Source organism: Puma concolor, chromosome A3 (genome assembly GCF_028749965.1).
Source record: "Puma concolor isolate L17-30 chromosome A3, mPumCon1.1.hap2, whole genome shotgun sequence".
Taxonomy (NCBI): domain Eukaryota; kingdom Metazoa; phylum Chordata; class Mammalia; order Carnivora; family Felidae; genus Puma; species Puma concolor.
The window spans coordinates 33721255-33745871 of NC_141669.1; the positions used below are offsets into that span (position 1 = coordinate 33721255).

At 37.2% G+C, this 24617-nt stretch overlaps 1 long non-coding RNA gene across 2 annotated transcripts in view; it reads right to left on the minus strand.

The window, feature by feature from the left end:
* LOC147582354 (uncharacterized) overlaps positions 1 to 24617 on the minus strand; it is an 862122-nt gene that overhangs the window by 174175 nt on the left and 663330 nt on the right. Inside the window, exon 5 of one of the 2 annotated variants that reach the window (XR_015249014.1) lies at positions 2314 to 2425. The exons of the other annotated variant lie outside the window; for it this stretch is intronic. This is a non-coding gene — a long non-coding RNA (uncharacterized LOC147582354). The remainder of the gene's footprint in view (positions 1 to 2313; positions 2426 to 24617) is intronic. 2 annotated transcript variants of the gene reach the window in all.

Consider the following 24617-nt stretch of genomic DNA (forward strand, 5'->3'; position numbering starts at 1 on the left):
ATATATATATAAAATAGGTAACCTTTCACATATATATAGAATCATCCATCACAACAGGTGATTTTTATCAAAAATTTAAAAAACCCAGTGGAAATAATAAAGGGAAAATAATCTAAACAGCTAACTAAAACATACACACACACACAAACACACACACACACTCCAAAAACCTTGAATTGACAGCTAAGAATATAGAGACATTTGAGATAAATTTCTACTTTAATTTGAAATACATTATATTTCCCATCATGTAATGGAATTCTGAAATATTATACCTCAAAAAATCAATATTTTATAATTATTTGGTTTGACTAGGACCCATTATGAATGAAGTTATTTTTAAAGGCTGTTATAAATCCCCCTACTTTTGCTAGGAGAAACTATTAGTTTTATGTTGATAAATGTTCTAATATAATTTTTGAAGAAAATCATCTTTCAAGGTGTTTCCAGAAACACCCTGTCCTTGAAAAAAAAAATTCTCTTTTTTCAAACCTGCAAGTTAAAGCTGGGGATAAACCCTTCATTTTTTTTTTTTTTTTTTATGATCCGTTTTAACCTTTGGGATAATGAGTATAACATTTGCCTATTTTTTTAAGTACTATTTAAGAAAGGAGAATGTAAAATGTGGAAACTTCCAATTTTCGTCTCATTTTAACTGATATATACCACATTTATTTCCACTAATTACTTCACCTTCATTATTCGCAAGAGGCAAAGATACCCAATAATAATTTCCCCTCATCAGCCTTCTCTGCCATCCCCCCAACTGATGGGAGTGTCAATACCCAATTACACTCCAAGTTATAGATAGTGAAGGGGATGAGGTGAGGCTATGGCTTGGTGAATTACAAACATGTATCATTTCCAAAAGAACCTAGAGTTACATAAAATCCATGTTTGCATCCAGGTAAGTTTCCTGTCTCAAGCTACCATTTAGATGTACCATTCAATCATTTAGCTTCCGGACCTATGACCCAGTCAGAGAAGACAATGACTTCAATTTGGAAACTGTCGCTGAAACTGACCTCAAAAAATAATTCAAGGTTGTGGTGCTACAGCCTTTATACTCTCATTCTGTTGTTTTCAATGAAATTTCCCTTGTAAGACTGTTAAAGATTTATAGCAGTAATAACCCAGGTTTCAATTATTATTGAATTGCTTTCCATCATTAAATGTTATAAAAATGGTATTTCATGAATCTTTACACTTAAAGGAAATGTAGATTAATTGAAATTTATGCCTACATCTGAGTTTCTTCCCCACATTGAAGATGATGTTATAAAAATAAGACACTATCCCTTGTTTGTGTGTTGGCCACTTTCTCTCCTATTGCCAGGATAAGGAATGAGGAGGGCAGGGTGTACCCATGGGTAGATCCAGGCTTACAGCACTCGGTGTTTGCGATCTTGAAAGGAAGAGAGAGCTCTCTGACCCACATTCCATACATAAAAGACTGTGGTAGTCATTCAAGAATCTTACAGACTTTGCGGGAAACTTATTGTAGCCAGGGGGATAACATGACTGGCAGCCTACCAAATCCACACGGGTTGTAGGAGGCCAGGCTGGTCAAGCATAAACAACAGATTGTACTCTAACAACCTTGTATTGAAACTGTGCTTTTCTCATAAGCAAGCTCTGTCTTGTTCAGGCTTTCTTGTAGCTTCTTAGACATCAGCAATGTATTCTTTCCCACCCACTCTTTTTCCTCTAATTGTGTAAAGCCAATTGTGTTACACTGGAAAGACTTTTTAAACTGGTTCTCCACACAGTCTGTACTTTCATTATAAACTTCTTTCTCCTCCTTCAAGAGCCTTTTCTACATATATTCAGAACAAACAAATAAACAAAACACAAAAACAACCCACCTCAACAAACCAAGGCCCACTTCTTTTTCTGAGTTTGCAGTCATTTGTAACGATTCTGTAGGGATTACTCTAAGGCATGTTTGAAAAGTTAAGAGTGGTGGATTCCTCATAATATTCCCTAAATGATCAGGGCAGACATCTGGAAATCATACTCTCACTTATGTGAAAAAAAGCATTCTGTAGGTGGTATAATGGAGAGTGTTGTACTTTTATACCTATTCAGGGTTAGCAGAGTAGAGCCTACTCAAGACTAATGGACATGTAGAATTATTTCCCCTGTTTTCTTATCACTAATTAGGAAACACATGTATATACTATATTAATATGAATGTTGCAGTTGGAAAAAAAGGAGTAATATACATATGATTCTCACCATGTAGAGTTATATGTATTTATCAGAGTTCTCCAAAGAAAGAGAAACAATAGGATGCATAAGGAACTGACTTACAATTACAGAGGCTGGCAATCCCTAAATCTGCAAGCTGATTTCGTAAGCTGAAGATCAGGAGAGCTGATGATGTAGTTCCAGTCCAAACGCCAGCAGGAAGAACAAATATTTCCTTTTGAGTTCAAAGAGAAGAAAAAGGTGATGTTCTAGTTTGAAGGCCATCAGAAACAAAAAATTCTTTCCTACTTGAAGGAGAACTAGCATTTTTGTTCTATACAGACCTTCAACTTATTGGATGAGACCCACCCACATTATGGAGGACTATCTGCTTTACTCAGTCTACTGATTTCAATGTTCATCTCATCCAAAATTATTCTCACTGAAACACCCAAATAATATTTGATCAAATATCTGGGCACCACATGGCCTTGGTAAATTTGACACGTAAAATTAACCTTCACAATATACACCCAAGATCTCTGGTTTCCCTTCCGTGAAGTACAGATGATTCCCCACCCTCAATATTCTAAGTTTTCCAAATAGAGTTTGCCAGAAAATTTGCAAAAGTAATGCTAAAAAGTATTAGATGTTTTCTGAGAAATCAACAAACCTACAACTCCCAAAGACTCCTCTGTTGCAGATACCCTGCATTCTATAAGCCCAGAAGGCTCAGTGCCTTCTTAAATGCAAAATAGTCGTCCTTGGCTTGCTAATTCATATCATTTAACACAAGCACTTTTTAACATTTAACACACAAAGTGTTGAAATATGACTTGTGCTAGCCTACGGCTTTGAGATCCCATCTCCAGTCAGTACTTTTTTTTTTTTTTTAATTTTTTTTTTTTCAACGTTTATTTATTTTTGGGACAGAGAGAGACAGAGCATGAACGGGGGAGGGGCAGAGAGAGAGAGGGAGACACAGAATCGGAAACAGGCTCCAGGTTCTGAGCCATCAGCCCAGAGCCCGACGCGGGGCTCGAACTCACGGACCGCGAGATCGTGACCTGGCTGAAGTCGGACGCTTAACCGACTGCGCCACCCAGGCGCCCCTCCAGTCAGTACTTTTACATCTCCAGTAGAGGTCGGTCCTCTGCTCCTCAAAACCCAATATCCTCTTTCCCCTTCTAGAATGTGTAAAGTTCAAGGATCATGCACAGATTCACTGACAAGTGTAGACCTTCTAAACACAGATGCCTGGTTTCCATTAGGCAAATGGCTGCCTCTTCTCATTTACCGTATCAGTATGCGTCTCAGTGGCAGATGATCACTCAACTCAGCAAGTGTGTGTTGGGGCGGTGGGTAACACATCACCACATTCTGTGCAACGTATAAAAAAGAATTCTCACTTTAGGGGCACCTGCGTGGCTCAGTCACTTGAGCATCCGACTTCGGCTCAGATCATGATCTCACCGTGGTTCCTGCATTCAAGCCCCGCCTCGGGCTCTGTGCTGACAGCTCAGAGCCTAGAGCCTGCTTCAGATTCTGTGGCTCCCTCTCTCTCTGCCCTCCCCTGCTCGTGCTCTCTCTCTCTCTCAAAAGTATTAAAATTAAAAAAATATATATTTAAAAAAGAAAGAATGCTCACTATGGAGTTAGCAGAACTGTGGCTAAGTTCTGGTTTTGCCAGTAGAGCTGCTTGGAAAATTAGGCATAGGACATCACTAGCATATCTTTAAAAAAGCAAATGCTTTCCTGTATCAATCTATCTCTCAAGTGAAGTTTAATAAGGAGAAATAAAGGAAAGTTTTTGAACTGTTTCTCTTAAAGATAAATCAGACTAATTTCTTTTGTTGTGGCCAATAAGCCTATTATGATTTGCTTTGGTCTTAAGTAACTTATTTCAGGTAATGCTTTGTTACAACATACTACTACTTAAAAACTTGTTTTTCATTGATATTCAGCAGTTTTGACTCAAAGGTAACGTATGGCTTTAGTTGGATAATGTTCATTCCTAAATAAAATATACTTTGCTTAATTCATGATTTTGCTTTACTGTAAGGTCACCAGAAGATTTTCCAAGAGATTTGAGTTTTCTTCTTGTTCATTGCCAACAACAGTACGTTTTTATGTAGCATTTTATACTTGCAAAATGCTTCATCTATATGAATTCAAAAGATGTGATTTATAGTGGACAAAAATGTGTGAATCAGGGCACAGATTTCTCCTGGAGTCAAAGCTGCTGACCCTAAATATCTGGGAACAGATGTGTGTCTCCCTCCTGTAAACATTACAATGAATGCTGTTATCTTCCATATCTTTAATCTAATAATCTAGTGAATGATTTGCCCTCACTTGGTGTTGCTTTGAGCTGAATACACATTATCCTTCAAACTCTATTTCCCAGAACAAATCACTGAATAAAAGGTCAGCCTGGCTTGAGTTATGTGAGCTGCTAATCCATTTGCCACTTCATAGTTATCATGTGATGGAAATTTACAGACTTTTCAGAAACAAATTCATGAGGAAAGTGTAACAAGAAGGGAAGGTTTAAATATATGTCACAGAATAAAGATTCAAAATGGCCCAGACAAATTACATCTTTTAGTTGAAATCGAGAAAAGGGATTTGATTTCTCAGAAATTCAGTTGAAAACGTAGGTGTTGGCTGTTTCTGTTACTGTGAGTTAAGAAAGTAAGGTGTTCCCCTGATTTGAACAATAACAAGAGGTGATAAGTCAAGTTTGGGCTTCTTTGGATAGGCAACTCCTTTAAAGGTACGTAGACCTCTGGTTTATTTACTTTCCTATTGTACAACCAAAGCCAGAGATGTTTTATCTTTGGGATTTTTGTCCACTGACGGTCAGCCTTGGCGTACTTGGCATTGCCTGGTGTCTAGGCTTTCCACTGCACAGACCAATGTAAAAACACAGTGTAGGTGATGAGGCAAGGATCATTGACACTTTGCTCTAGGGTGAACCCAGCCACAGCTTCTTAATGGGTTTTGACATCTCTTTAAGGTAGAAAATGCTTAACATAGGTGCTTTGGAGCTGGGCTTGCTCTTCCTGGGCCCCAATCTTTTTTTCTGCTATGTCTGATTCCTTCTTATCTCTGCTGGTACTAGCCAGTGAGGACAGAAATCTGGCTTTCAAACCTTGAATACACTATCGATGAGTAGACTCCCATTCTCAGTGCATTTGGATTACAGATTATGTTCAGAAAGGGCTTCTTCCGAGGGCACCTGGGTGGCTCAGTGGGTTGAGCATCCAACCTGCCCTCAATTCATGATCTCGTCGTTCATGAGTTCCGAGCTCCAAGATGGGCTCTGTGCTGACAGCTCAGAGCCTGGAGCCTGCTTCAGATTCTGTGTCCCCCTCTCTCTCTCTGCCCCTCCCTGGCTCACACTCTGTCTCTCTCTCTCTCTCTTTCAAAAATAAGTACACATTAAAGAAAAAAGAACAAAAGAAAAAAAAGAAGAGGCTTCTTCCAGAAAACCAAAAATTTTCTTCCCTTTCTAATCTCAGAATGGTCAGCATCAATGTAAACATTTCTGCTAGCAGCACATTGTTAAGGCTACAAATAGTCAACACTATCCAACATATTGAAAATTTCCTGCAAAATATCTTAATGTTATAGCCTTGTAGCATATGCTCTGATAATCAAGGAACAATAAACCACTATTTGAGAGAAAATGAATTTAATAGCAAAAATGGTTGATTTTTAAACTGAGATGCTCACTTTGCTGTTCCCTCCTAACTGCAACCCATTTGGTATTTAGGACATGTTACATGTAATCCCCTCTTTCTTGAGTCTAATTCTGTTATTAGTTAGGATGTTTTCATTTATAATTAGAGGAAGACTCCATTCCAATCTTTAAAATAATGAAAGGAAGGCATGCCAGGGTGGCTCAGTCGGTTAAGCGTCTAACTTCAGCTCATGTCATGATCTCATGGCTCATGAGTTCAAGCCCTGTGTCAGGCTCTGTGCTGACAGCTCAGAGCTTAGAGCCTGCTTTGGATTCTCTTTCTCCCTCTCTCTCTCTCTGACCCTTTTCTGCTCACATTCTGTCACTTTCTCTCAAAATAAATAAATGTTAAAAAAAATTAAAAATAAAAATAAAATAAATAAAATGATGAAAGGAATTAATTTTTTTCATTAACTTAAAAGCTCAAGTGTCAAGGTAATAATTTGATAACTGTTCTTTTTTTTTTTATTTTTTGATAACTGCTCTGAACTCTCTTTCTTGTTGACTGTTTTGTTTTCCTCATGATAACAAAATGGCTGCAGTTCTATGATTCACACTTATATCTGTATCCCACATTGTCTAGGATGAGAGAGAGAGAGAATCGGTTTCCCAGAATTACCAGAAAACAAGCTGAGGGTCATTCTGAATATCACATGCTCATCTCTGAACACATGGTCTCCCTTAAGTTGGGTCACACGTTCCTCCCCTTCAGCTTCCCTGGAATGACATGATCTATAGCAGGTATCTATGTCAATACAGAGATATCCATTTCATTATAGAGACCAAAAGATAGTGCTTTGTATAACAAGGGTCTATACCATGTTCTATAAGGGCTGGATGAGTATTAAGGAGGCGGTGAATCTGTAGACTGAGTTCATGGCTTCAAAACAATATAGGACACATATTCGATGAAATTACAATAAAAATTAATACAATCTCAGGCTGTATACATAAGGTACATATCAAAAACAGAAAAAGTTCTAGCCTTAGTTTTAATTTATGCTGGCTAGACTCAACTTAGAATGCTATTTTTGGAGCTAGTGTCACAATTTATAAGTAACATAATACAGATTGTGAAGCAGGCGAGTAGATGTTTTAAAAATGTCATGTAAGTATCATGGCCAGAAAATCATGTTTTAGCATTTACTAAATACACAATGTTCACGTCCGTCCAATTTCATTTCTGTGTGCGTGAGTGTAGGCTTCAGCCATACACATATGTCATTTTATATTTTTTATATATTATATATTTATTTTCTCTACTTACAAAAGTAAATGTATGAAAGACTGCAGAAATTCTAATAATATTCAACTATATGAAGCAAGCAAAACGTTTTTTTTTTTCATGTTTAAAAAAAGTTTATTTATTTTAAGAGAGAGAGAAAGAAGTGTGCATGAGCAGGGTAGGGGCAGAGCAAGAATCCCAAGTACGTGCCATGCAATCAGCGCAGAGTCTGGTTCAGGACTCCATCTCACGAACCATGAGATCACGATCTGACCGGAAAAAAAGAGTTGGACGCTCAACCGACTGAGTCACCCAGACACCCCACACAAGCAAAGCTCTTATTGTTTACAATATAGTTTCTGTCCTTAGAGGTATAATCCATATACTTATTTTGGTGATTATTGTGTTTTGTAACATTTTATAAAATATGAGAATAATTTATTAAAAACATACGAATTTTAAAGAAACCACATATACAAACCATCATCCAGTCTAAATAAATGTTAACATTTTACAGTATTTTTTTCAGATATATTTTTAAAACATAAAAAAAATCCAGATCCTTATGAAAGGGTCTTTTAATAGCTCCCTGGACACTAATCACTTGCCTTTCCCCTAAATTAATCCCAAACAGATTTTGGTATGTAAGCTTCCCTCAATGATTGTTTTGCCAAAAATTTACATGTGTGTTTTAAAATTTAAACACATACTTTTTAGATTTAGTGACTTTAACCCAAGTAGCTTTCGGTCCATCAATTTTAATTATTGAACACATTCAGCTGTGGGATTATGTCATAATATACATTGTTCTCCTTCTCAATGGATATTTAGATTATTTATAATTTTTCACTATTTCAAATAACTCAATTTATTTTACATAAAGATAGTGGACCAATTTGGATTAATTCCAGCAGTGAATGAGAGTTACTGTTGACTCACATGTTTGTTACATATTTGATGGATGTGACTTTAGTTAATTAAATTTTATGGTGCTTTTTACTAGTTAAATTGAACATTTTTTCTTGGCCATTTGAATTTTGTCTCTATGAATTCAAACCTTTGCTTGTTTTTTATGTTGTTTTAACTTTTCTTATTGATTTATAGAAGTTAGTTGTATTTGTTGGCAGTTTATCTTCAATAGGTGATATGTATTAAAAATAATTGTATGTGCCCCCAACTTGGTGGCACCCAAATATATAAGTGAATTAATAATAAACATAAAGAAACCCATTGCTAATAATACAATAATAGTAGGGGACTTTAACACCCCACTTACACCAATGGACAGATCATCTAAGCAGAAAATCAACAAGGAAACAATGGCTTTGAATGGCACACAAGACCAAATGGACATAACAGATACATTCAGAACATTTCATCCTAAAGCAGCAGAATATATACATTCTTCTCAAGTGCACATAGAACATTCTCCAGAATAGATCACATACCGGGTCACAAATTAGCCCTCAACAAATACAAAATGATCGAGATCATACCATGCATATTTTCAGATCATAATACTATAAAACTTGAAGTCAACCACAAGAAAAAAGTTGGAATGGTCTCAAATACATGGAGGTTAAAGAACATCCCACTAAAGAATGAATGGGTTAACCAGGAAATTAAAGAAGAAATGAAAAAATATATGGAAACAAGTGAAAATAAAACCATGACAGTCCAAACCTTTTGAGATTCAGCAAAGGCAGGCCTAAGAGGAAAGTATACTGCAATTCAAGTCTATCTCAAGAAGGAAGAAAGGCCCCAAATGTACACCCTAACCTTACATGTAAAGAAGCTAGAAAAGAAATACCAAATAAAGACTAAAGCCTTCAGAATAAGGGAAATAATAAAGATTACAGCAGAAATAAATGACATAGAAACAAACAAAAAACAGTAGAACAGATAAAAAAAACCCAAGAGCTGGTTCTTTAAAAGAATAAACAAAACTGATAAACCCCTAGTCAGACTCATCAAAAAGAAAAGAGAAAGGACTCAGATAAAATCACGAATAAAAGAGGGGAGTTCACAACCAACACTACAGAAATACAAACAATTATAAGAGAATACAGTAAAACCTTGGTTTACAGGCATAATTCCTTCTGGAAACATGTTTATAATCTAAAGCAATTGTATACCAAAGTGAATTTCCCCATAAGGACTAATAGAAACTCAGATGATTCATTCCACAGCCCAAAAATTATTCATATAAAAATTATTACATACCGTAATATAATTTAAATAATAAAGAAAATAGAAAATATAAAGAAAAATAAAGAAATTAGCCTGCACTTACCTTTGAAAACCTTTGCGGCTGGTGTGAGAGAAACAAGAGAGCGGAGGGTTATTGTGTAGGACGACTTTCACTATCACTAACGAAATGACTGCTATCTATTGACTCAATGGAATCTTTTCCTTTTTGTGCAACTTTAACAAGGAACCTCTCCAATGACACTTGCTTTTGCCTCCTTTTGAGGCTTCCTCAGAAATGTGACATTGCATTGTCATTAAACAGATTCATTGCTCACACTGCTACAGCCTTATTTGGGTGGTGCATTTCTACGAAATTTTGCACTGTTTCCCACATTTTACACATCTTCCTAATCTCATTTGAAGTGAGGGGTTCCTCCACCTACTTCTCCTCCTCTTCTGCAGATGAGATGCAGACATAAACTTCTTATAAAATCTTGCAAATCTGGCCACTCATATACCGTGTTCCTACTTCTCAACGATTTCCTTCTTAACTTCCACTGTAATCATTTCCTTCTTCTCCCTGTCTTTTTTTCCAACCTTTGGCTGCATGGGGGCCATTGTATACTCTTGCACGGATGTTTACAATACAGTATTAATCAACTCTTGTCATATACTGTATTTAATGTAACTGGCAATGAGGCAGCAGAGGAAAGGGTCTACAGCTGCAGGCAACCTGAACTACAGTGAAGCAAAGCATTCCTAAGCATACTCTTGTATGGAAAAGCAAAGGATTGCCCATAGGTGCCTTAAAGTGACAAAAAATACACTAGTGCCAGTTGTGGGCACCTTCCAACATTCTAAAAAAAAATCACTGATTTCTGCCAAACACCTTGGTGAAACTGAGCATCCAAATATGGGAGACAATCACCCACAATCCTGCAGTGAGCGAGAGAGAGAAGAACCACTGGCTCAGTTATGACCATGTGACATTCAGTGTCACATACTGCCTGCGTTGCATGACATCGCTCGTTTATCAAGTTAAAATTTATTACAAATGTTTGCTCATCTTGCAGAATGCTCACAGAACAAGTTACTCACAATCCAAGGTTTTACTGTAATATGAAAAATTATATGCCAACAACTGGGCAATCTGAAGAAATGGACACATTCCTAGAAACTCACAAACCACCAAAACTAAAATAGGAAGAAATAGAAAATTTTAACAGACCCATAACCAGCAAAGAAATTGAGTGAGTCATCAAAAGTCTCCCAACAAACAAGAGTCCTGGGCCAGATGACTTCCCAGGGGAATTCTACCAGGCATTTAAAGAAGAGTCAACACCTATCCTTCTCAAAATGTTCCAAACAACAGAAATGGAAGGAAAGTGTCCAAACTCATTCTATGAAGCCAGCATTACCTTGATTCCAAAACCAGACAAAGACCCCTCTATAAAGGAGAATTACAGGCCAATATCCCTGGTGAACTTAGATGCAAAAATGCTCAACAGGGTAATAGCAAACTGAATTCAAAAGTACTTAAAAGAATTATTCACCATGATCAAGTGGGATTTGTTTCCTGGGCTGCAGGGCTGGTTTAGTAATCACAAATCAATCAAATGATATACTACATTAATAAAAAAAAGGATAAGAACCATATGATTATGTCCGTAGATGCAGAAAAAGCATTTTATAAAATGCAGCATCCATTATTCTTGATAAAAAAAACCCTCAACAAAATAGGGATAGATGGAATACACCTCAACATCATAAAGGCCATATATGCAAGACCCACACCTGATATTATCCTCAATGGGGAAAAACTGAGAGTCTTTCCCCTATGGTCAGGAACAAGACAAGGATGCCCACTCTCACCATTACTATTTAACATAGTACTGGAAGTCTTAGCCGCAGCAATCAGACAACTAAAAGAAATACAGGGCACACAAATCAGCAAAGAAGTATTCAAACTTTCACTATTTGCAGATAACATGATACTCTATGTAGAAAACCTGAAAGACTCCACCAAAATATTGCTAGAACTAATACATGAATTCAGCAAAGTCATGGGATATAAAATCAATGTACAGAAATCTGTTGCACATTTATACACCAATAATGAAGCAGCAGAAAAAGAAATCAAGGAATTGATCCCATTTACAACTGCACCAAAAACAGTAAGATACCTAGGAATAAACCTAACTAAAAAGGTAAAAACTCTGTACTCTGAAAACTATAGAAGACTTTTGAAAGAAACTGAAGGGATAATAAAGAAGGAAAAGCATTCCATGCTCATGGATTAGAAGAACAAACATTGTTAAAATGGCTACACTACCTGAAGCTATCTAAGCAGTCAATGCAATCCCTATCAAAATAACACCAGCATTCTTTGCAGAGCTAGAACAAACAATTCTTAAATGTGTATGGAAACAGAAAAGACCCTGAATAGCCAAAGCAATCCTGAAAACAAAACAAAACAAAACAGGAGGCATAACGATTCCAGATTTCAAGCTATATTACAAAGATATAGTCATCAAAACCGTATGGTACTGGCACAAAAACAGGCACACAGATCAAGGGAACAGAATAGAAAACCCAGAAATGACCCACAACTGTATGGTCAACTAATCTTTGACAAAGTAGGAAAGAACATCCAATGGAAAAAAGACAATCTCTTCAGCAAATGGTGTTGGGAAAACTGGATGGCCACATGCAAAAGAATAAAGAAACTGGACCACTTTCTTACACCACACACAAAAAATAAATTCAAAATGAATGAACGATCTAAATGTAAGACAGGAAATACTAGAGGAGAACACAGGCAGCAACCTCTTTGACCTTGGCCAGAGCAAGTTCTTACTAGACACATCCACGAAGGCAAGGGAAACAAAAGCAAACGTGAACAAATGGGACTTTATCAAGATAAAAAATCTCCTGCAGAGCCAAGGAAACAATCAACAAAACTAAAAGGCAGCCTATGGAGTGGGAGAAGATATTTGCAAATGACATATCTGATAAAAGGCTAATATCCAAAATCTATAAAGAACTTACCAAACTCAACACTCAAAAAACAAACAACCCAGTTAAGAAATGGGCAAAAGATATGAATAGACACTTTTCCAAAGAAGACATCCAGATGACTAACACTCACATGAAAAGATGCTCAATATCACTCATCATCAGGGAAATACAAATCAAAACCACCTCACACTTGTCAAAATGTTTAAAATTAACAACACAAGAAGCAACAGGTGTTGGTGAGGATGTAGAGAAAGGGGAACCCTCTTGCACTGCTGGTGGGAATGTAAACTGGTGCAGCCACTCTGGAGAAGAGTATGGAGGTTCCTTAAAAAACTAAAACTAGAACTACCCTATGATCCAGCAATTGCACTACTAGGTTTTTCCCATGGGATAAAAATACAAATTTGAAGAAGGACATGCACCCTGATGTTTATAGTGGCATTATCAACAACAGCCAAATTATGGAGAGTCCATTGGCTGATGAATGGATAATGAAATATTATTCAGCCATCAAAAAGAATGAGATCTTGCCATTTGCAATGACATGGATGGAGCAGAGTGTATTATGCTATGCGAAATGAGTCAGTCAGAGAAAGACAAATACCATATAATTTCACTCATATGTGGAATTGAAGAAACAAAACAGATGAACATATGGGAAGTGGGGGGAAGAGAAAACGGAAACAAAGTACCAGAGACTCTTAATGATAGAGAACAAACTATGGGTTGATGGAGGGAAGTGGGTGGGAGATAGGCTAGATGGGTAATGGGTACTAAGGAGGGCACTTGTGATGAGCACTGGGGGTTGTATGTAAGTGATGAATCACTGAATTCTACTCCTGAAACACATGTTGCACTGGATGTTAACTAAAATTTAAAATAAAAAAAATATAATGTATATTTATTCTTTTTTTTAACGTTTATTTATTTTTGAGACAGAGAGAGACAGAGCATGAACAGGGGAGGGTCAGAGAGAGAGGGAGACACAGAATCTGAAACAGGCTCCAGGCTCTGAGTGGTCAGCACAGAGCCTGACACGGGGCTTGAACTCACAGACCGTGAGATCATGACCTGAGCCGAAGTCGGACGCTTAACCGACTGAGCCATCCAGGCGCCCCAATGTATATTTATTCTTGAGAGAGAGAGAGTGACAGAGCATGAATGGAGGAGGAGCAGAGAGAGAGGGAGACACAGAATCCAAAGCAGGCTCCAGGCTCTGAGCTGTTAGCACAGAGCCCATTGCAGGGCTCAAACCCACAAACGGTGAGATCATGACCTGACCTGAAGTCAGATGCTTAACCGACTGAGCCACCCAGGCGCCTCCGAGAATTTTAATTTAAAAAAATGGTCACAAAAATAATTTTATCCAAAGAATAGCTTTTTTTTATATTTATTTAAGAACTCTTTCCTTGTGAATATGTTTTTTCATGTTACTGAATTCCAGCTTACCAATCTTTTCCTTGATGTTTACATCTCTTGCTCCTCTGTGATACACACTAGAATGAAGTGTGTGTCTTTACACTGCTTTCAATGCTTCTGCCTTTTCCCCCTTGTCATAACAACACCCAAGGTCAAAGTTACATCCAAAATGCATTTTTATTCATCTTGTTATTTTTTCTGATGTCCCCCTCATGAATGGGCTTCCTGAGAATAACTATAGTTTTAGCAACACTGAAACTTCTTAACATCTCCACGCAGAAGACAGGGGCCCACCAATTACCTGATTAATATTAATAGTTTCCCTGATATACTCTTGGCTGGCAGAAAAAGAGACTGAAGATGTTGATTTAAGGTGCTGAATAGCTCAGGGTTGGCACTTAGTCTTTTGACAGTTCATCAGCGGTAAAGAAATGATCCCCACGTCATACTGACAAGAGAATATCAAACAACAAGAAGACCTGGACAGGAAAGAATCATTGTGGGGATTACTGATACTTAGCCTTGAAAGAATAGCAGCCTTGGAGGCAGTGGGGCTTGATAGTCATCTGAAAGTAAGTAAGTGATGTGGAAGAGGAAGACCTTCTCTGTATATCCTTAAGGACTTGGAGGATAGATCATTGGACAGAATTGGTATCAAGGTACCTGCCAGTCTGGTGTCAGAAAAAGCTTTGCTGCCAAAAAACATGAATGAATATGAGTGATTTCAAAAACATCACTGGAAATGGTGACTCAAAGACCAAATGACCTTTTCTTCTGGAGGACTGTAGATTTTGGATGGAGGACTGTGCTATCTTTTTCCGCTTTAGGATTACAGAAAAATAAAAGAGCTATAATGTTCAACAATTAAAGGGACTCCCGGGGGGGGGGGGAGTGAAGAACTCCCTCTCTTTCAAGTATGAAAAGCAAACAAACTCCTGAGAGGTGCAAAAGAGAATGTTTCTCTGGCTTGTAGAATATTTTGATAAATATTATAATTCTTTCTTCCAAACTCTATTTATATACTCCCCATTCAACCCGTAAAGAAAATAGTTACTCAGGAATGGGTAGCATGAAATCAGAGAGATAAATGAGTACTATTGTAAACTATTATAAAACAATGATGCCTGCACTGGATACTCAGATTATATTTTTATTTATTTATTTTTTTTTTTAATTTTTTTTTTTTTAACGTTTATTTATTTTTTTGGGACAGAGAGAGACAGAGCATGAATGGGGGAGGGGCAGAGAGAGAGGGAGACACAGAATCGGAAACAGGCTCCAGGCTCTGAGCCATCAGCCCAGAGCCCGACGCGGGGCTCGAAGTCACAGACCGCGAGATCGTGACCTGGCTAAAGTCGGACGCTTAACGACTGCGCCACCCAGGCACCCCTCAGATTATATTTTATAAATTCATGTAATCTCAGGAATGACTAGGACAGGGGTTAGCTACAGATATATTTTTATCACATTGGACTGGCTTCTTTAGTTCTTCTAGATTCCCTCCAGCATAGATTTTAGTAGTATGTAAATTTACATTCCTTATACTTTAGTACTGTTAGATTAAATTAACTAAATTGACATGATGCTTTCTGGCACTTTAAGGGCTTCAGTTCAGAGTAGCTATACTGTTTATTTCCTAAAGAACTAAATTTTTCATAGTCCACTTTTGTAGTAAGTGAATTTAGGTAGAACCCAAATGTATAGCCTATACCAGAAACAAAAATCTAATTTGTTTTCTCACTTCAAGGCACAGCCCTGTGGCAACTAGACCAATGATTTAGCAGAGCTTCTTACTGTGATGGAAAAGTTCCATGTCTGTGCTATCCATATGGCAGTCTATCTCTAATAAGCTTTTGAAATGTGGCTAGTGTTACTAAGAAACTGAATTTTTAATAGTATTTAATTTATTAACTGAAATCTAACTACATATAGCCACAGAAGCTATGTATTGGACAGGAAGGCCTGAACAGATGTCCCAGAGGTCCTTTCAGATAGAACCCCTAACTTTTCCAGGCACCATATCTAAGACTTACCCAGAATTTCAGCACTCCTACTTGAGTTTCCTAATACTTCATATCGACTGGAATATGAAGGTAGAGAAATGAAGTGAATTTTGCTAGTTTCCAACATCTTTGACATTTCAGTGACAAGGTTTTGCAGGCGATACCATATGTGTTTGAATATACACATGATCTATCAAAAATATTGTCTCATATTTCTCAAGTTTACAGATTAAATATTCTCTATCGCATCCAATTAGAACAAAAATATGAGGTGGGCAAGGCAAGGATTTTTGCATTTACAACAAATGAGAAAATAAACTCAAACAGATATTCTTTCTTGAAATCACGTATTTAGTGGTAGAAGCAGGACTGCTTTCATCCATTTATTCAATCATAAAATATTAATCGGGACTTTGCAGTGTGATAAATACTGGGTAGGCCTTAAATACTCAGCATCTAGTGAGAAATTTACTACTTATATAACTAGATATATTTAACTTTGCTTAATTTTTAGTTGGGTATTTACTGAAGCAATTCTTGGTATGGCCTGTGAACATTTCTTCAAATTAATTTTATTACTTTATGAATGGGACAAGCATTAAATGGAATGCTTCCAAAGAAAATGGAATAAGTGAATAGATTTTAATGAGAGAATTAGAATTGTTTGAGTGTTTCTATCATTCTGTTAGTCGTGGGAAGTATAAGGATAAATGACAGAGAACTCCTCTGTAATCCTTAAGATTCTTAAAGGCAAGGACCCTGAAGTTTTCATTATTTTATCAGAATATCAGAACAACAGTGGGAACTTAATATGTTAAACAAATGCATAGTTTTTTACTTCAAAAATGTATAGTCCAGGGTGAAGACATATTTAAACTATAATAATATGCAATGAGAAAGGCACACAGTCTGGTAGGATCTATTCTCTAAAGCTTTATGTATTCATTAAGGACTGATCTTGGAAAGTCTCAGTAGTAGATACAATTTCTTCAACCATCATATATATATACATATATATACATATATATATATAATTGAATATATATAATTAAACATATATGTTTATGTTTACATATACATATACATATATATATGTTTACATATACATATACATATACATGTACATATACATATTACTCACATATGCAATTTCTACCTCTTAATTCTTTTCCACTCATTTTTTAATATGGTAACGGCCCTGTGTTATCCCAATGTCTCATTGGGCAGCTCTTCACAATCTGCCTCTCTAGTATGTCAAACTAGATGTTCTTAACTAGATTTCTTCAGCTCATAGGAAATCTATTAACTGTAATAGTAAACTTTAAGACAGTAGAGCATTAATCCTCTGAGGGATATTTACAGTAGGTTCATTTGGTCATCAAGACTTTTGTTGATCCAAAAGAATGCATTATGGACATTTTGACATTTTCCATGGGAAACATTTGAAGGCTTTCCCAATGATTCACATATCTCAGGAATAGGTAATTGCTTATCTTTCTTTGACTGAGGCCAGCTCTGGAAAGGGACTTTGAAAACCTGTATTTTCTTTGAGCTCTAATTCATGACATAAGGTCATTAATTATTTTCTGTACTTCAATTTCTCAGTCTAAAATGAGAATCTTATCTAAATTTAACTTCTCAGGGCATAGTGCAGATTAATTAGATAACATACAGTGAACTATTCCTTCAGAAGATTATCATTAGTAAAGGTCTATGTGGGAAATCCTCCCTATTCTACTGCCAAATCACAAATGCATAAACAGATAATTATAATCTGTCTCTATTAAGACTGTGAAGATTTGTCTCCAGTGGTTCTGATCAAGGACTCAATCAAACAATAAATGCTAATCTCTTCTTGTTAAATTGCCATAGTCCTTAACTGAGGACTATTTTCATCTACTCATAGGCAGGTTGTAATTTTTGAATTTAAGGGTATGTTCTGGGGTGCCTGGGTGGAGCAGTGGGTTGAGTGTCTTACTCTTTATTTTGGCTCAGGTCCTGATCCCAGGATCATGGGATCAAGCTCCATATCGAGCTCTGCGTTGGGCTCTGTGCTGAGTATGAAGCCTGCTTAAGCTTCTCTCTTTCTCTCCTTTCTGCCCCTCTCCCCCACTCATGCTCTCTCTGTCTCTCTCTTGCTTGCTCCATCTAAAAAAAAAAAAAAGTATCATCAACACTTATTCCCAAAAAAAGCAGAAGTTTTCTTTAGTATCTAAATGCTCTGGGTGTATGCATATTATCCTTAACTTGGTCAAAGTAGTCTCTAAGTTTAACAGTGAACTCATTTGCTAACAATTTTTTGTAGCCTTTTCAATGCGTTTGGAGGCCCTATTTCTTATAGAAAACCTCCAAAAGTATTTCCCTCAGTGTCTACCTCAAAGGACCTTCATTTTATGAAACAGTTATGACTAACATAAGATCTCATTTCTAATGTTACTTACCTATTAATACATAAACTACTGTATGCATTCATTCACATAGTCATTCTACACACTGGCATAATTAATTTTAATGGGTTTGGTAAAATTATGTGTGATGAAGAGAAGTTCTTCTTCTCCTGCCCCTCCTCCTTCTTCCTTCTTTTTTTCACATCCTTCTCCTTCTTCTCTTTCTCCTTTCACTCTCTCCCCTTTTTAAAACTTCACACAAGGACATTTCTTGATTCAGATTACAGAAAATTCTTTTATTTCCAGCTTTCAGATTGCTCCCTGATTCTCAGGTCACAACTAGTTTCTGACTCAGCAGTGTGGTCATATCCCATGACTATGGTCTCTTGAGCCATCTGCTTTTATTTATTTATTTATTTAGTTAGTTAGTTAGTTAGTTAGGGGAGACAGAGTGCAAGCAGGGGAGGGGCAGAGAGAGAGAGTGAGACACAGAATCTGAAGCAGGTTCCAGGCTCCGAGCTGTCAGCATAGAGCCTGACGCGGGGCTTGAACCCATGAAGCACAGGATCATGACCTGGGCCGAGGTCAGGCGCCTAACCGACTGAACCACCCAGGCGCCCCAGTTGAGCCATCTGTTTTTAAAGTCACAAACCCCAGACCTTTAAAAAAGCTAAGGAGCACAGAGCTGAGGTCTCAGCTACATTTTAGTGAGCAGAAACCAGTCCTTCTCCTATGGAAAATGAGCATTTGCACAAGAGTTATGCTCTCTGGTCACCTTAACCTACCTAACTGCTAGCTGGATAAACTGCTCAGTGTCAGGAATGGTCACTTCTTGTGCAGTTTGGTACATTTAGAAGGATGTGCAGGGATGCATAACAGACTCACACTGGAAACTGTGAAAAGAGAGGAATGTATTATTTACTTATGAGCATACAAATTGTAAGAGACAGATTTGAACCCAGGACTATTTAATTTCATAGTTTCCAAGATATACTGATGGGTCTTCAATCCTAGACCTAGTGTACCAGTAGCCAGATGGGGTCTAGCTACTGAATATTTTTCATGATTTTAACATTGAAATCTCTTTACTTGGGAGGAATCTCCCATTGAAAAAATTCTGGTGGGATATAAGGTCGAAGGGAGTTAGATGAGCTATTCCCAGTTCCTCTCTCCCCCCGCCCCCAATAATTGGAAGCAGATAAATTGCGTAGGCATTGCTAATCGAATCTCTCTGCCTGCACTACTGAAACTAGAAAAAGGATGCAAAAATTAGAGAAGAATTACAACGTGGTTATTGCAGCATTGGTTGTATTTCAAGTCTGGCAACAATGATGGAATTAAGAGTCCAGGGGTGGTAGCTGGTGCTCAGGTGTGGACATGATGTACATAAATGAGCTACTTAACATTCTTCTATACATATTTCTGCTTAAGCCAGAATTGGGTTTCATTGGTTAGAACCAAAACCAAGCCTGAATCATAAGAGGCTAGATTTGGGTACATGCTATAGATCTTGCAGTAAGTATTTTCCTGAAACAAACAGAAAGATAAGGCTATGGAATCTAAGAAACCTCTTCTTATGTTTAATTTATTTATGTAATGAAGCTTTCCAAAGATGAAAATGTTAATCACACGTGCTCATATATTGGGCTAATTTTATTAAAAACGGTGAAATAGGTACTATTCTAGACAATTAAGCACATGTGATTTCTATGTACTTAGCATGGCAACATGTGGCAGCATGGTCAAAACAGCATTAGGACATTAAACTAATACTTTAAAGGGTAAGTAGAATTAGCTAGGATGTGAAGACAGTATAATTTCTTCCATATTTATCAGCAAAAGCCCCACATATGGCTGGGACTACAACTGGCCACAATGGAGTTAATGTCCTCAAACCTGAAGCCATCTTTACCAGGAAATCCCAATGTTCATTTCAAATATATCCATATCTATATATACAGATAGAGAGACAGAGAAAGAGAATGAGAGTTAGTTTGAATGCATTTAACAACGATAAAAGAATTACTTGAAAAAGAAGTAATATAAAAGAGGGGTGCCTGGGTGGCTCAGTCGGTTGGGTGTCCGACTTCGGCTCAGGTCATGATCTCACAGCTCGTGGGTTCGAACCCCGTGTCGGCTCTGTGCTGACAGCTCAGAGCCTGGAGCCTGCTTTGGATTCTGTGTCTCCCTCTCTCTCTATCCCTCCCCTGCTCGCTCTCTCTCTCTCTCTCTCAAAAATAAAAAAAAAACATTAAAAAAAATTTAAAGAAGTAATATAAAAGAATGCATCTTTATGTTAAGCAAGTATAGAAAATAAGTACTGTCCCAGCAAATTATTTATTTTGATAGGTTTTACACGAAGAAAAGACTTTTCACTGCAAACACAATTTTAATAACTCCCTCTTGGAATTTTCTGCAGAGCCTGTGGCATCACTTAATGGTGGTCTGGTGTTTGGGAAATACTCTAATTAATTAGATTTGGAGAATCTGGGGAAGAGGAGTTTCCAGGTTTGTACACATCTTTAAGATCCCACACAGAACCTTCATAACATAATAAAATGTATTTTTTTGTGTCTTTAAATATGATTCACAAAGCAAATCTCAAAAATCCATCACAAAACATTTCTTAGTAATGGCTACATCCCTGAAGATAGAGACAGAGACAGAGACAGAGACATCTATAGCTTTTGCAAGAGTCTTCTGGAAATGCACTAAGTGTTTAGATATTGGATTATGAATTCTGATATATAAATTTTGAAAAACAGCCCCAGGATCAGTGCTTTGGGTTGGCAGATCATAATAACTAAGTATATGCAGAAATATCCTACAATCTTTTATGACATTTAAGCCTAATTTTTTGTTGTTAAAGACAGAACTTATAAAATGAGAAGCATAAACATTATGCTTAAACATAAAACATACTAGCTGTTCTTTTCTTGGACTGTAGATATACTGATAGAGTCCTCATCAGATTTTTCTTTTTTTAAATTTTTAAAAATTATTTTATTTATTTTTGAGAGAGAGAGAGAGAGGGAGATGGAGTGTAAACAGGGGAAGGGGCAGAGAGAGAGACGGAGACACAGAATCCAAAGCAGGCTCCAGGCTCTGAGCTGTCAGCACAGAGCCTGACCCGGGGCTCGAACTCCCAAGGCATGAAATCATGACCTAAGCCAAAGTCAGACACTCAACTGACTGAGCCACCCCAGGCCCCTTTCTTTAGATTTTTCTATTTGGCTCATTCACCCTAGATTCAACACCATATCTTTTTAAATCAACTTTTCAGATGTTCTCCAGAGACAGGGTTCTCCAGAGAAACAGAACCGATAGGAGATAGACAGATACAGATAGAAATATAGATATACATCATAGATTTGGACATAGATATATAATACATACATATAACAGGTTATATATATATATATATATATATATATATATATATATATATATATAGTATGTCATATATTATAGGCATTGGTCCACACAATTATGGAGACTAAGTCTCACAATCTGCCATCGGCAAACTAGAGAACAAGCAAAGCTGGTAGTGTAGTTCAGTCCCACTCCGCAGGCCAGAGAATCAATGTGTGAGGGCAGGAGAACTGGATGTGCCAGTCTAAGCAGTGAGAGCAAATTCACCCTTTCTCTGCCTTTTCATTCCACTCACATCCTCAAGTAATTGACTTATGCCCACCCACACTGGTGACAGCGATCATTTTTATTCAATCTATGATTCAAATGCTGATCTTTTCTAGAGACATCCTCACAGACACATTCAGAAAGAATGCTTTTCCAGGTAGCTGGGGCATCCCTTACTCCAGTCAAGTTGTCATAAAAAATTAACCATCACAAGTGTTAACAAAACATGTAACCTGTTTATAGGAAAACAATCCATTTTTTTGCCACACTCACAATATATCGGTTTGTATAATGTTTAATTGAATGAGTAAAAAACCAAGTAAAATGGAATATATATAGGTTGAAGGATAAATGTAACTGACTATTAGAAAGCATTGAGTTATACTGCTTGGAATGGTAAAATAGAGTGCCCTTACCTTTCCAACTACAAAGGATATAGTGTGTTATGAATATCTAGCTGCCAATGTCATTTATAGATGACATAGTTAATCCTCTGAGTGAGAAAAACAGAAGTTAATAGAGATGTTCCTGCATCAAAATAGCTAAGCAGAATAATGCCATATGCACAGGTAGAACGACTTCCAATTTGAATAGCGTCCATACTATCAAAATATTAAACTTGGCGTTGCATTTTCTTCTGTTTTTGAAATTTACTTACGATAAATGGCAAAACACCTTCTGTCATTGAGTGATGATTCTTCAGACCAAATACAACAAATACAAAAAGTTATTTAACATCAGCCTCTTTCTGCCTCAGTTTCCTCAACTGTGAGCTGGAATTAATAGTAATCCTTACTTTGTAGGTGGTAGGAGGATTAAATGAGCTAATATATTTAACACCTAGTGCATTGCCTGGAACCTAAGAGTGCCTGGGCTGCCTGGTGGCCTCCTTTGGTGTTGCGCAAGGCACAGCCTGTGTGGCCATATGCCGTAGCCCTGGGAAGTGCTATTATTCCATTTTTTTGCAGATGCAAAAACTAGAATCAAAGACCTTAAGTGACTTGCTTGCAATCACGTTGCTAATAAGTAGGAGACTCTATTCTAGTATATAAGTACAACTCTCTATTATTCTGCCTTTGGGGTTGGTGATGCCATGGACAAGGTCATCACAATATTGCGCTTGCTATCTCTTATCCGATAGCATGAAAGCACATTCTGATGTCCAGCCTTGTGCTAAATTTCTGCCCACCCCTCCTCAAAGAAAGGATAGGACTGCTTGCCTTGCCACTCAAACAGAGCATACCACATCTACAGAAGAACTCAGAAAGTTTTTCAAAGCATAAATAAACATATTAGATTGCAGGTACATTTACTACAAAAAATTAAAACCATTGTGGGAAGTATTTAATACTGTAGTTAGATATAGTATAGTCTATTTATATGTAGTTGAAAACCATTTTGCAAGTTAACCGATTCAGGTACAGTTTTAGAATTCAAAGGAGAGAACATTTTCTTAGTTTTTATGTTAGTTATGTGTTTAGATGATGTTACTCTTACAAAATACCATTGTCCTTCTGGTGTATTGTTACGATCTCTTTTTGAATTATTTGAAATTGATAGTAATGAGAAGTTACCCTCCCTAGTCACAAGTGGTTTGATGCTTGATTTTTTTTTAATGTGTATTTATTTTTGAGAGAGAGAGAGAGAGAGACAGAGCGTGAGCAGGAGAGGGGCAGAGAGAGAGGGAGACACAGAATCTGAAGCAAGCTCCAGGCTCTGAGATGTCAGCACAGAGCCGCACACAGGGCTTGAACTCATGAACCCCGAGGTCATGACCTGAGCCGACATCAGACACTCAACTGACTGAGCCTTCCAGCCACCCCAATGCTTGATTTTTCAAAGATTTTCTCAAAATGTTTTTTTTCAAACTTCAGACTTCTGTACTTTACTTTTCCTTTATTTACCCAAAGTAGAACCTCAAATTCATTCCCTTCATTTTCCATTTATGCATACAAATTTTAAATATAAGTCACCGTCATTTCAATTACATAATCTCTCATTAAATAAAGCATTGTCTTATCTCATAAACTCTGTCTTCCAGTGTAGGATTCTTACCCCCCACGAATGGCCTCTACGAATCCCAATACTCAATTTACTCTTTGTTCATATGGTGCCATAGCAATTTTAAATAATTTATTTTTCTACTTTTTTAGGTTCCTTTTCTTAAGTTCCTGTGTATTTGCTCATAATAAGAGTCAAATCAGTCATTGAGTTTCTAATTATCTCTCTTCTGGGCTTCCCCTCCTGAATAGATCCTAATGAACAGTGAATGGTTTTCAGTCAAGCAGCAGAAACAAGCAAGAGACAGAACAAATTCTTGGCTTATCCAATTACTGGATGGTTCTGGTGAATAGGCCACACCAGTCACAAGATCACTATGGAGATTCATAAAAGGAAATGGTTTCAAAAGAATACTGCCATATCTTGGTACGAAGGAATGAAACCTTCACAGAGTGACACTTGCCAATAAGCTATGGAACCTAGAATGGTAACTTGAGACCTTTTATTCCTCATTCATTGAGATGTCCTAAAGTAAGGCTCTGGCAAGTCAGACGCGATTGCAAAAGGAATCTCTGAACACATTGACATGGTATTTCTCCAGGTGATTAGAATTTCCTGAGAGAGGTGATCCCTTCAAGGGAAGGTCACAGGTCCCATTAATAGCCTCTCTGAAGACACTCTTGTCTTCTAGATTCCCATCACCAGTCCTGTTCTCTGGCCTTTCATGTTTAGGGATTGCCAGTCCTTGCAAAGGCACTATGCTTTGTGGCTTCCTAGATCATGTCCGTTTTTCTAAATGT